The sequence below is a fragment of the Zingiber officinale genome, chromosome 4B (genome assembly GCF_018446385.1).
Source record: "Zingiber officinale cultivar Zhangliang chromosome 4B, Zo_v1.1, whole genome shotgun sequence".
Classification (NCBI taxonomy): Eukaryota; Viridiplantae; Streptophyta; class Magnoliopsida; order Zingiberales; family Zingiberaceae; genus Zingiber; species Zingiber officinale.
In genome coordinates, this window is record NC_055993.1 from 45484681 (window position 1) to 45498268 (window position 13588).

General features: G+C 39.4%; 1 non-coding gene across 1 annotated transcript; it reads right to left on the reverse strand.

The window, feature by feature from the left end:
- Window positions 1-12249: 12249 nt before the first annotated feature.
- Window positions 12250-12355, reverse strand: LOC121978817. The gene has a single exon (XR_006111160.1). It is a non-coding gene; the product is annotated as a small nucleolar RNA R71 (small nucleolar RNA).
- Window positions 12356-13588: the final 1233 nt, after the last annotated feature.

Sequence of the window (13588 nt, forward strand, 5' to 3'; positions counted from 1 at the left end):
TAGCCTAGATCACAAAGCAAGGCTTAGCCCAGATCACAAAGCAAGGCTTAGGGGTGTACTAAGGAGCCCATCCCTTATTAGCCTAGATCACAAAGCAAGGCTTAGCCTAGATCACAAAGCAAGGCTTAGAGACTGATTAGGAGTCCACCCTTGGTACAAGCCTTACAAAGTAAAATAGCATGTATAAAAATGCATCATTTAGTCACATAGCATAGCATAAAAGTATGCATCACTTAGGCATACATTATGTCATAAAAGTATGCATCACTTAGGCATACATCATATCATAAAAAGTATGCATCACTTAGGCATACATCATGTCTTAAGAAAGTATGCATCACTTAGGCATACATCATATCATAAAAGTATGCATCACTTAGGCATACATCATGTCTTAAGAAAGTATGCATCACTTAGGCATACATCATATCATAGAAAGTATGCATCACTTAAACATGTAGTATATCATTAAAGCATGCATATTTCTATCCACATAGCATATCATAAAAACATTCATATTCTAAGCACATAGCATATCATTAAAGCATGCATATTTCTACTCACATAGCATATCATAAAAGTATGCATATTCTACGCACATAGCATATCATCAAAGCATGCATATTTCTAAGCACATAATATATCATTAAAACATGCATATTTCTAAGCACATAACATATCATTAAAATATGCATATCTCTATCCACATACCATATCATAAAAAGGTATAAATCACAAGCATACATGGTTAAGCATAAGTGTGTATCATGTGATTATACTATCATAAGAAACATGGTAACATAGTTAACTTGGGTTCTAAGATTCCTAAACCCTTGGGTTCCTATCATGGCCGAACCCCCCTTAGGTCTCAATTTAGGTAAAAACAACCTCCAAGCATGTGAAACCTAAATCATCATCACATAAATTTCATAGGAAGCATTATAAGCATGATTAACTTGGTTTCTAAGTTCTCCAAGTCCTTAAACTCATGTGGCCGAACCCTATCAGTATATAAACAAGGTCCCAAATGTCATGAAAGCATGGAAACCTTAAACCATATTTATAGCATTTTTTTCAAATAGCATAGTAAGCATATTGAGCTAGTTCTTAAGTCCTTCAAGCCCTTAACGTATATCTTGGTCAAACTTTTAACAAGTGTTCATTAGGGCTAAAAAAACAAACATACAAGCATGTGAACTTGAACTAACATCATGTATAAATTCATAACAAGACATCATACAATAGGTATGGCCGAAACTTACCCTAGCCTCATTTAGGTCACTAAACAACATATAGTATGAGAACTTTGGTTTTCTACTTATCATATTTCATGTAGAGTGACATAAGCATATTTAATTCTTGTTCTAGGGTTTCTAGGGCATCTATTCCTTCATGGCCGAAACACACAATGATCCATTTAGGTCATGGAAAAATTATACAAATATGTGACACAATCAACACCTTATCATATTTTCATAAGAAGCACTTTTAACACATTTGGTTTCATTTCTAAGGCCTCTAGGTCTTTTAAACCCTACTTGGCCGAAACTCACAGAATATAAACTTGCTTCAAATAGCATAAAAGCATGAGAAATTATGCAAGTTTCATAGCATAAACTTGCTTCAAATAGCCTAAAAGCATGAGAAATTATGCAAGTTTCATAGCATGTGTAAGGACAAGCATAATAAACATACATGTGAATTGTGTTTTAGGCTTCCTAGGTTTCTTTCCCTTTTTCTTTTATTTCTCCTTATGGCCGAAACCTACCAATCTCTAAACTAAGTTTTAAGTGGCCTAAAGCATGGAAAACCTAAGTAAGTTTCATGGCAAAAATTTCTAAGAACATCATATACAAAGTTGGTTCATAAACAAGCTAGGACCCTTGTGATCTTACATGTCATATATCATGTAACTAATTTTCTATACTCAATTTAAACATAAGAGCATTAAACAACTTTCATATCATAATATCACAGAGGTCTTGAGCATATTATAATTTTGTTTAAGCTTTTCTAAACTATCCATCTTATCATGGCCGAAAATCTAAAATAAGAGTTCATGAATTTCTAGCGATGTACAACATGCAATTCTTTAAGAGAACTCTATATTCTATCATACAAACATGGTTATTAAAATTTAAAGGTCTTCCTAACCCTAAGCCCTTTTCTTGGCCAAAACATATAAATGGATTTCTTTGGTTTCAAGTAACTTTCAAGCAAGAAAACCAATAAAAACCCTTAGTAGTTCATGGGAGAAATTTTGTACTAGTTTAGTTAAACAATATTTTTCCCTAACCTCCTTAACATATTTTTGGCCAAAATTCTAGGGTTAGGTACTCCTCTGATCAAGCATCATTTAAGTATAAAAACATGAAGAAAATCCTTCCTACATAGCATAGAAAGAATATCATGAAATAAGGACTTGTTTAAATCATCCTAGATTTGAAAACCCTTTCTTTAGCCGAATTTTCTTAAATTCTTTCCTAGGTTTTCTAATCCTTATAGAATTCGAAAATCACATAAAAGCCTTGTTCCACAGGTGAGGGGAAGCTTACATCCTTTTCGCTTGTGGATCTAAGGTATGGTGGAGAAGAAGTAGCTTCTTCTTCTAGTTCCTTTTCCCTTGATTCCTTTGCTAAGTCCTCCTTGTATCTTAGGCTTTCTTAGGGAAAAAACTTGGCTTTGGGGCTGAAGATGGAGGAGAGGGGACTGTGGTGTTTTCGGTGAGGGAGAGGATGAATGAGAGAAAATGAGAGAAAAATAATTTTCTCTTTTCTTGCTCTCTTTTATGTTAAGGGGGAAGAGGTAGCAAAAATTGATTTTTGCTTTCCTTCTCCCTTAACCCATTTTATATTTTTCTTACATTTATTTTATTTTCTATTTATTCTCACCATTCATGATAAAATAAGGGGGAATGAATCCCCTTAATTCCTCTTTAAGTTTTTGGCAAAAATCAAAGAGGAAGAGGGAGAGAAAGGGAGGAAGGCAAGTTGCCTTTCTCTTGCTCTTTTCTTGTTTTCTTTTGGCTAGCTTTTACTCTTACCTTTATCATGAGTTTCCCTCCTTTGATATCAATATCTTCTCTCTATCCCAATTGGTTTCTACTAATTAATTCTATGAAATATAATATAAGAGGTTTATGGTTCAATTCTTGACCTCCTCTTCTTTTTATTTCATTTTATTTCTTTTTGCTTCAACTCACTTCCTATTTTTTTCTAAGGAAAAATCCCACATTCATATATTTATCTTACAAGCTTAGTGGGTATTACACAACACTTCATGGTTCTAGTTCAACTTCCATCGAGGCTTCAGTGCTATTGTTCGCATCTTGAACTTCTTCAAGATCGAACGTGCTCCCACTAGTCTTTCTAGAAACAAAGTCCCTTTCTAGAAAGACTCCAGTATTTGCCACAATTACCTTGTGCTGACTAGGAATGCAAAAGTAATATCCCTTAGTTTCCTTGGGATATCCAATAAAGTAGCACTTGTCGGATTTGGGTCCTAACTTGTTTGAGACTTGACGTCGAACGTAAGCCTCATAACCCCAAATCCTCATGAAAGACACCTGGGCATCTCTCCTAGTCCATATCCTATATGCTGTCTTTATCACGACCTTGGATGGAACTCGGTTGAGTATAAAAGCTGCCGTGTCTAAAGCATAGCCCCAAAGGTATGTCGAAAGATCTGTGTGACTCATCATAGATTGTACCATATCTAATAGGGTACGATTCCTCCTTTCGGATACACCATTCCACTGTGGTGTTCCAGGAGGAGTGAGTTGGGATAGAATCCCACACTCAGCTAGGTAGTCACGAAACTCATGGCTAAGGTATTCTCCACCTCGATCTGATCGAAGTATCTTAATACTCTTGCCAAGCTAGTTCTGTACTTCATTCTTGAATTCTTTGAACTTTTCAAAGGATTCAGACTTATGTGTCATCAAGTACACATAACCATATCTACTGAAGTTATCAGTAAATGTGATGAAGTACCTATAACCGCCTCTAGCAGCGACATTGAAAGGGCCACATACATCACTATGTCTAAGACCTAACAAGTCAATCGCTCTCTCACTGTGCCCACTAAAGGGAGTCTTGGTCATCTTGCCTAGTAGGCATGACTCGCACGTCTCATAAGATTCAAAATCAAATGAGTCCAGCAGACCATCCTTATTAAACTAGGATAAACGCTTGTCATTTATATGACCTAAACGACAGTGCCAGAGATTGGTTTGATTCAAGTCATTTGACTTAAACCTCTTGGTATTTATGTTATAGATAGGGCTTTCAAGGTCTAGAATATAGAGTCCGTTTATCAGAGGTGCACTACAATAGAACATATCTTTTAAATAAACAGAACAACATTTGTCCTTAATTATAAAAGAGAAACCTTTCTTGTCCAAACAAAAAACTGAAATTATGTTCTTAGTTAATGAAGACACATAACAATAATCATCCAACTCTAATACAAGCCCAGAGGGCAGAGATAGAAAATAAGTCCCTACAGCAACAGCAGCAACCCGTGCTCCATTGCCTACGCGTAGGTCCACCTCGCCCTTCGCCAATGCCTTGCTATTTCTCAGCGCCTGCACATTAGTACAAATGTGAGATCCGTGCCAAGAAGAAATAAAAAAAAAATATGAGTACGAGTTTCTAATCTAGATCTATACTAGATTTACAAGAGGAAACCTTTTATACCTTCGATGCGTGCCCTTTTTCGTATCCCGCTCGTCCAAAATTCGCCGGATCTCGAGAGTATCAAAATAGATACTCCTCTGTACATATCCACACGAACACACTAGGTGGAGAAGACAAAACAAAGGTGTGCTAGCACCTAGGTTGTTCGGCCAAGAGAGGAGGAGAGGGAGAGCTTGAGGAGAGGGAGAGCTTGAGGAAGAAGAAGATGTAAATGACACTTGAATGAAAAATGAATTCATTCCCTTCACAAAAGTGGCCGGCCACTTTCACAAAAGTGTAGCCCCCATTTTTCATTAAGTGTGGCCATTAAAGAGATTTGTAACCTCCATGAGGTGGCACACACATGTGGTAAACATGATGATGTGGCACCTCATCATTGGCCACTTAATGCCATGTCACAAATGATGTGGCATAAAGTCAAGTCAAACTTGACTCTTCCTCTTTCTCTCAAGTCAAGTTAAACTTGACTTAATCTTTCTCATGGTTGATCTAATCCAACCATTTAATTCAAGCCAATTTAATATAATGAATCTAATTCATTTAATTAAATTGATTCAATGAGTCATAATCTAAATTAGACTCATTGAACACATGAATCAACTTGAGTCCAACTCAATTAGCCCAATTAGGATTACTCTTAATCCAATTTGATTCATCACATGAATCTAATCCTCTTGGTTGATCATATGAACCTAATCTCCATCTAATTATCCTTAGTTTGTGACCCTATAGTTCTTGTAACGTTGGCAATGCCCCTAAACCCATTTAGGAGCATAAGTAATGAGCGGTATCTAGCAACACATCATTACTACCCAAGTTACAAGAATGTTGAGATCCAACATCACCTTGTGACTACAAATTGTTGTAGGATCGAAAAGAATTTAGATATCTCCACAATAGCATGATATTGTCCACTTTGGGCCTAGACCCTCATGGCTTTGCTCTTGGGCTCTACCCAAAAGGCCTCATGCCAATGGAGATATCTTTTCTCTTATAAACCCATGATCTTTCCCATGTGTTTCCAATATGGGACTATGTGTGCAACCTTGCAACCCCAACAATCCCCCCCTCAAACAAAGGACCATAGGCTTCCCACGTCCGATCCTCGACCCACTAGGTCTTCCTGCCCCTCGGTCCACTCGACCTACTAGGACTTCCTTGCCTAGTCGCAACTAGGACTTCCTGCCTGGTGTCTGGTCCTCTTGATCCGAACATAAGAGCCCCCACTTTATTTGTTCGAGGTCAATATTGTACCCACATGGCTCAATCAGACCATAGCTCTTGTGCACAGTCGGCGGTTAAACCTTCTGCCAGTCCAGGCTCTGATACCAATTGTAGGATCGAAAAGAATTTAGATATCTCCACAATAGCATGATATTGTCCACTTTGGGCCTAGACCCTCATGGTTTTGCTCTTGGGCTCTACCCAAAAGGCCTCATGCCAATGGAGATATCTTTTCTCTTATAAACCCATGATCTTTCCCATGTGTTTCCAATATGGGACTATGTTTGCAACCTTGCAACCCCAACAATCAATTGTTGATACAGTCTGACCTGGCTATTGTTTTGATGTTGACACTGATTTAAGTTTGTATCAGATATTAATTAAACTCAGACTGATTGATGATCAAGGATGATCATGAGGAGAGGAAAAGTCCAAGTACGGATACTTGGCACGCAAAGTCAGAGAGGGCTCGATAGCTCGTTCTCCGGACTAGGTCAGAGAGGGCTCGGTAGCTCATTCTCTGGACCGGACGAAGTCGGAGAGGGCTCGGCAGCTCGTTCTTCGGACTAGGTCAGAGAGGGCTCGGTAGCTCGTTCTCTGAACCGGACAAAGTCAGAGAGGGCTCGGCAGCTCGTTCTCCGGACTAGGTCAGAGAGGGCTTGGTAGCTCATTCTATGGACCAGGAAGACGTTAGGGTTTAGGGCTGGGAGGCTCTAAAACTAACACAAGGACATTGGATCGGTCTGTTGACCGATCCAGTGATACTCTGGTTGTATGGATCGGTCGACAGACCGATCCAGTGATACATGAGTCACCTGATCGGTCTCGTGACCGATCAGTGACCACACAGAAAGTCTCTGTGGGTTATCTGATCGATCTGGGGACCGATCAGCAACCACACAGAAGCATTCTGTGGGTTATCTGATCGGTCTACAGACCGATCAGAAAAAAGCAATCAGAAAGACGCTGGGACTCAAAGCGATAGGGGATTAGTCTGTGGACCGATCCACCCATAGGCTGATCGGTCCACAGACTGATCAGACTCTTCCCAGACCGATCAGGATGAGTCCTGATCGGTCCAGACAGCTATGGATCGGTCTGTTGACTGATCCACAACTTGTCGTTTGTTTCTGCTGCTTCTCTGATATTTCTGATTCACTTTTGATTCACCTGATCAAATCATCTGCTGTGAGATTTTTAAGTTACAGGTTACAGGTATCGTGCCATTGGTTAATTTCAAATGAAGCTCCATCAGAAGAATAAGAACAAGTGCCCTTTATGCTGTATTTCACTGCAAGTGATGCAATTCGGGCTTCAACGTTCACTGGCCGCGATTAGTTGGACTCTTGCTCATTGGTTCGATCTCAGAGACACCAGTGAAGACCATGGATGGTATTGGTGTGAATTCAGAGAACCAGATGAGAAGGAAGAGTGATTGGCGACGCCTGAGTTGGTTGCAGCGATTCGACACAGGTGACAGTGATTCGGGACAGTGAGAAAGCAGAATAAGAAGAAGGAAGAAGAGAGGTTTGCTAAGGTTCTGGAAAAACTCTCTCTGTCGATCAAGCAAGAGGTTGTGTGTTGTTGAGCTCTTGGCTGAAGACTTCCTTCTGTCTTTGCGTTCGTTTTGCTTCGTGGCTGTAAGTTTCATTTGTTCAATCCTTTAGCCACTGAACTCTGTAAGTCATTGTGATTTATTTTCAAATCTATTCTGTGACTTTTGTGGAGAGGTTACTCCACCGAGAAGGAGGAATACTTAGCCAGAATTTGTCCGGGGTGTGATCTACCAAAAGATCAAGGGATCGTCCACCTTACGGACACGTCGAGGAGTAGGGGCAAGTTATCCCCGAACCTCGTACATCGTTTTGTTAGTGGTGATTGTTTTCCTTCTTTGCATCAATTTTCTTTTTGTTTATTTCCGCTGTGCTAACAAAGTTTTGTGAGAAAATTGATTGAGTTTTAGAGGAGGTTATTCACACCCCCCCCCTCTCTAGCCATCCGAAGGTCCTAACAAGTGGTATCAGAGCAAGGCGCTCTTCATCCGGATTAACACCCTAAAGAGCAAGAAGATGGTTATGAAGGAAGGTTTTAGCACCAATCGTCCACCCTACTTCGACGGAGCGGACTTCCAATATTGGAAGAGCCGTATGGAGTATTATCTCAAGACCGACATCTCCATGTGGTTCTCGGTCAAGGAAGGATTCACACCTCCGAAGGACGAAGAAGGTAAGGAACTAGAATCGTCGAGGTGGTCCGCCGAGCAAACTCGCAAAGGACAAGCCGATGCCAAGGTGGTGGTCACCCTACAATGTGGGATAGCCAAAGATCAACTTGTCAAGGTAGGTCCGTTTGTGAGTGCAAAGGATTTGTGGAACAAGCTCATCGAGCTCCAAGAAGGAACCCGAGACTCTCGGATCGCCAAGAGAGACTTGTTCCTAAACCAACTACAAAATCTCACCATGAAGGAGAACGAAACGGTAAGTGAACTACACGGAAGGTTCAAGGAGATCATCAATGGTCTTCATTCCGTGGATGAACGCGTAGAAAATCATGATCTCGTAAGGTACGCTTCAAAGCTTTTCCAAGGAATGCCTTGTGGTCATCTATGGTAGATGCCTACAAGGTCTCTAAGGACCTCTCAATTGTTAAGTTAGATGAATTCTTTTGTGAAATGGAACTTCATGAGCTTGCTAACAAGGGTCAAAAAGAGAAAGGTATTGCTTTAGTTGCAGGAGAAAAGAACAAGGATGGAAGGAGGAAGAAAGAAAAGAAGAAGGAGAAAGAAATTCCTACATCCTCATCCTCCTCCGAGTCCGATGATGAAGGAGGATCATCATCAAGCGAGATGGCCAACTTCGTGAGAAGAATCATGAGAAGGAGCCGAAGATACAAAGGGAAAGGTAAGTCTATTGATCAAAATATTGATAAGACTAACGTTACGTGTTATGAGTGTAGCAAGAAAGGACACTATCGGAGCGAGTGTCCAAAACTCAAGAAGAAGGAAGAAAGGACCAAGAAGAAGAAAGCTCTCAAAGCTTCTTGGGATGAATCCTCCTCAAGCTCATCGGAGGAAGAGAAGGAGAAAAGTACTCGTCAATTAGCACTCATGGCAAGGGAGGAATCAGACTCCGGAAGTGATACATCAGCCGCGGCTTCATCATCTTCGGATGATGAAGAGGTAACCTCTCCACATTTAGAAAAATGCTATAAGACTATTGCTCATTTATCTACAATGCTTAAGAAATCAAAAACTAAAATCAAATTATTAAAAGAAGAAGTAGAACACCTAAAGACTCTTAGGGATGATGAGGTTGATGACCTTCATCAAGAGCTTCTTGAGGATGAAAACAAAGCTCTAAAGAGTGAAGTTGAGAAACTCAAGAAAATGCTTGAGAAATTCACAACTAGCTCTAAGACCTTAGATATGATTCTAAATGCCCAAAGGGCGGTCTACAACAAGGCTGGATTAGGATATCAACCTAAGGAGTCTAGTTTCATTTCCTTAGTGTCTAGAACCCAATTTCATAGATTACATGCTTCTAGGTTTCATGAGACTAGGAAGGGTGTGACCAAGGCATGGGTTCCTAGGTCTTTCATTGTAGATGCATTAGGTCCCAAGATTTGGGTACCTAAAACATCTATCTTTCGTGTCTTGTAGGCATTTGTCAAGGGGGAGCATCTATCAACTTGGTTTGTTGATAGTGGATGCTCCAAGCACATGACCGGGGACAAGTCACTCTTTACTACCCTTCAAAATAAAAATAGAGGTAATGTGTCCTTTTGTAATAATGGTAGCCTTAAGGTTATAGGAGTTGGAGATTGATGTGCGTAGATTATATACTCTTTTATGCATGTTTTTACGCACATTTACATACTTTGAGCATGCTTGATCTATGCATTTTTATACTTCCAGCTTTCCTTTTAGCATATTTACTCTTTTGGTTCGGAGATCTGCTTTTTGTGCATTTTTTGTACACAGGAGTCGATTTGGTGAAAAATCTACATCTTTGGGCATGCATTGGAGGAAACGAAGGGAGAAAGCACCGGGCCGTGTACCTCACACGGCCATGCACTGGGATGGAGCTTGGGCCGTGTGGAGTTTGGCACCAACAGAAGAGGAAGATGACATGGCCGTGTGAACCTCGCACGGCCGTGTCAAGATTTGAAGCCAACCAGAGCAGAAGCCTTACATGGCCGTGTGGATCTACACGGCCGTGTGAGACTTCCAGAGACCAAGCAGGCTGTGGTCGTGTGCACCACACGGCCGTGTAGCATTTCCAGAGAGCAGAAGGGTTCTGGCCGTGTGGAGTCACACGGCCGTGCAGGTTTGGTAGAGAGGGAACTGGATATGGTCGTGTGAATCTCACACGGCCGTGTCACGGGGCCGTGTGGCACCCGATTCCCTCCTCTATTTAAACCCTTCTTCATGAATTGAAAGGGGATCTCTCCCCCTTTGGGAGAAAGCAAGATTTGGTGGTTTCCTCCCGTTCTTGGGAGGATTTCTGGGCAATTCTAAGGGAGATCTCGACGATTTCGACTCCGGAGCGTGGATTGGATCAAAAGACGAAGTTTCTTTGTAGATAAGTTTTCTCTTTCTCCCTTTTTCTTGGTTTCTTGGATTGGGGGATTCAAGGAATGCTTGTAATCTCTATTTCTTCTGGTTTTCTTCCTCGATTCATGGAGTAGATCTTGTATTCTAGGATTAAGGGAGTATTTGTATGATGAATTGATGTAATCTCTTATGGATTTGCCATTTTCTTGTTTCAATGACATTATCTTGCTTGTATCAATTAGATCTTGAATGATTGATGGTGGTTTGCGCTTAATTCTCATTCGTGATTGATTGTTTGGATTTCTTATGGACTTGGTAAAGATAAACTCTCACTCGATCATCCGAGGGATCCACGCGACAGGTGCAAGCCCGTGTAAGGACGTTTGAGAGATAATCTTGAAGAGGAAATAGGAATATTCAAGAGAGTAGGATGGATTCTATGATTAGCTTCTTGTATCTTTATAGATTAATAAGTTGTGGGCTTCTATGTTGATATCCGAGGAAGGCATAGTAATAGGTGCGCTTCTGTGTAAGGACAACGTAGGTTCATGTCTAATTAATCCTATTTAGATACATTTCTCAGTCCTTAGCCCGTTGTCTATTGCAAGAGGGAACCGGCAACTTTCTACATGTTTGGAAATTGAGGAATAAGAATTGGTGAACCATTTACATTCAAGAAATCTTACAAAGAAACCGAAACTCCTAGAATCTCCCTTTATCATAACCCAAAATACTAAACTCTTGTTTGTTGATCTCTAATATTAGATTTGTTTACCTTTACTTTGCTTTTGAAATGATTGGATAGTTGTTTAGCTAATTCGCATTGAGACATTTCTAGTGCTTATTCCAGTCCCTGTGGATACGATAATCTTTTATATTACTTGCGACATTTCCGTACACTTGCGAAGCGTAACAAGTTTTTGGCGCCGTTGCCGGGGACTGCGCTATAACATTAGGAATTATCAATTGAGTTAGACTAAACATAACTTTTCTTTCTTTCTTTTGATTTGCATAGTTATAACTAATTGTTAGAATTATGTTTTCAAAAGTTTTTCCTTTCTCGAATAACATTCTTAACAATTCTTTTTGTTGCAATTCTAATTCTAATTCTAACTTTGCATTCTTGATTTCTAGTACTCTAATCTAACTTTTCTCTGTTTTCTCTTTTGATCTTGTTTCTTTCTTCTTTTCTTTTGTAAACATATCTTGCAACTTTTAGCATATGAATTATTTTAGACATTTTTCTTTTTTCTTTTATCTTTTCTTTTTTGTTTTCATTATGCACTTTCTTTCTTGCAATTTAAATTCTGCATTTGCTTTCTTACTTTTCATATTGCATTTTATTTCTTGTTTTTGATCCTTGATAATTTTCTTTTTCTTCTTGAATATCCATGAGTACTAACATGTCAAGCAGACCCATGAGAAATTTTTCTACACCCTTTTCTGCAAGATTTTTATCTCCCATTGTGCAACCTCAAATTGAAGCAGAAAGTTTCCAACTAGACCCAGAGATAATTTTCATGATACAAGGTCACAAATTTGGAGGAGAAGTATCAGAAAGTCCTTATCTGCATCTTGAAACATTTTTAGAGATTTGTGATTTGGTGAAATGTGAAGGAGTATCAGCAGATGCAGTTCGATTGATGACATTTCCTTTCAGTATCAAGGATAAATCAAGGACTTGGCTATATTCTCTCTGTCCTCAAAGCATCACAAGTTGGGAACAATTGGAGAAGCAATTTCTGAATCATTTTTTCCCTCCAAGTAGAACGGTGTATATGAGGAATTGCATAACAAATTTTGCTCAGGCATATGGAGAATCGTTATTTGAAGCATGGGATAGATTCAAGAGTCTTCAAAGACAGTGCCCTCATCATGGTTTTGAAAAATGGTTGATTTTGCACATATTCTATGGGGAATTTCTTTCTAAGACAAGACTTTATTGGATTCATCAGCTGGAGGTTCTTTTATGGACAAAAGTGTAGATGAAGCTTATTCGTTAATTGATCAAGTGACGTTGAACCTCCATGAATGGTCGAACAAAAGTTGGATGGAATTTCCCTCGGATATTCAAGAAGTGCAAGCCATAAATGTAAGAGAGCCTGTCGAACAAAATGAAATTCAACCACCTAAAAATGTTGAAATTCACAAGTCACAGAGTGAGGAGTTCAAACATTTGGGGGCAAAGCTTGATAGTATTGTTTCAAAATGGTTTAAAGAAGATCCCCCTCCTACACAGTCAAGATCCAATGAAAAGTGTGATGATGTTGGGTTGAGAAGTGGAAAAAATCATGAAGAACTTCTGAAGAACGACATGTTTAGAATTGAGGAGAAGAATAATAGAAGATCACAAGAACTCAGTTCCATTTCTCTGGGAAGTTTCCAAAGGTCAGAAGTACCTTTCCCTCAACGATTAATCACACCAACATTAGATAAGCAAGTTGGACCTCCTCCAAAAGCTCAAAGGGAATTTGGGAAAAAGGGAGTTCAGTATTTCCCAGGACCTTCACTAAGGGTTCCTTTTCCACAAAGGTTAGTGGGGGTCAATGAAAATAAAGACTTCGGCAAATCCTGTGACACTAATATGGTTGAGTGTAGATTTTTGAATATATATGAAGATGAAGATTTTTCAGATGAGGATTTTATTGATAATGTAGTGGTAAATAAGTTTTTAGATCTATCTCAAAATTTTATAAGGTGTTATAGTGACATTAAATTTTCAGATGATGAATGTGATGTGGTAGATCAACTTAAAACTGCAAGTGAAGTTATTGATCCTCTTGTTATTGATTCTCCTATTGAGGGCATAGATGTTGGTTTATTTTTTGATGTATGTGTTGATGATGATGATATGGAAGAATGTGTAGGGAGCTGTGTTGTGGAAGCAGCATCTCAAGGATCACCACCTTTGTCAAGACAACCCTTAGAGGTTTTAAGAATTGATCATGTTGTGGAACAATGTGTAGGGACTTATACAGAGCTAGTAGAGTCTCGAGAATCACCATCATTGATATCATCAACACCTAAGCTAGAGCCAGAACCATCATTTGATTCAGAGGAAGTCACATCTACATGTTTAGAAATTTCAGGTATTTCTCAATAAAGTAAGGTTAGT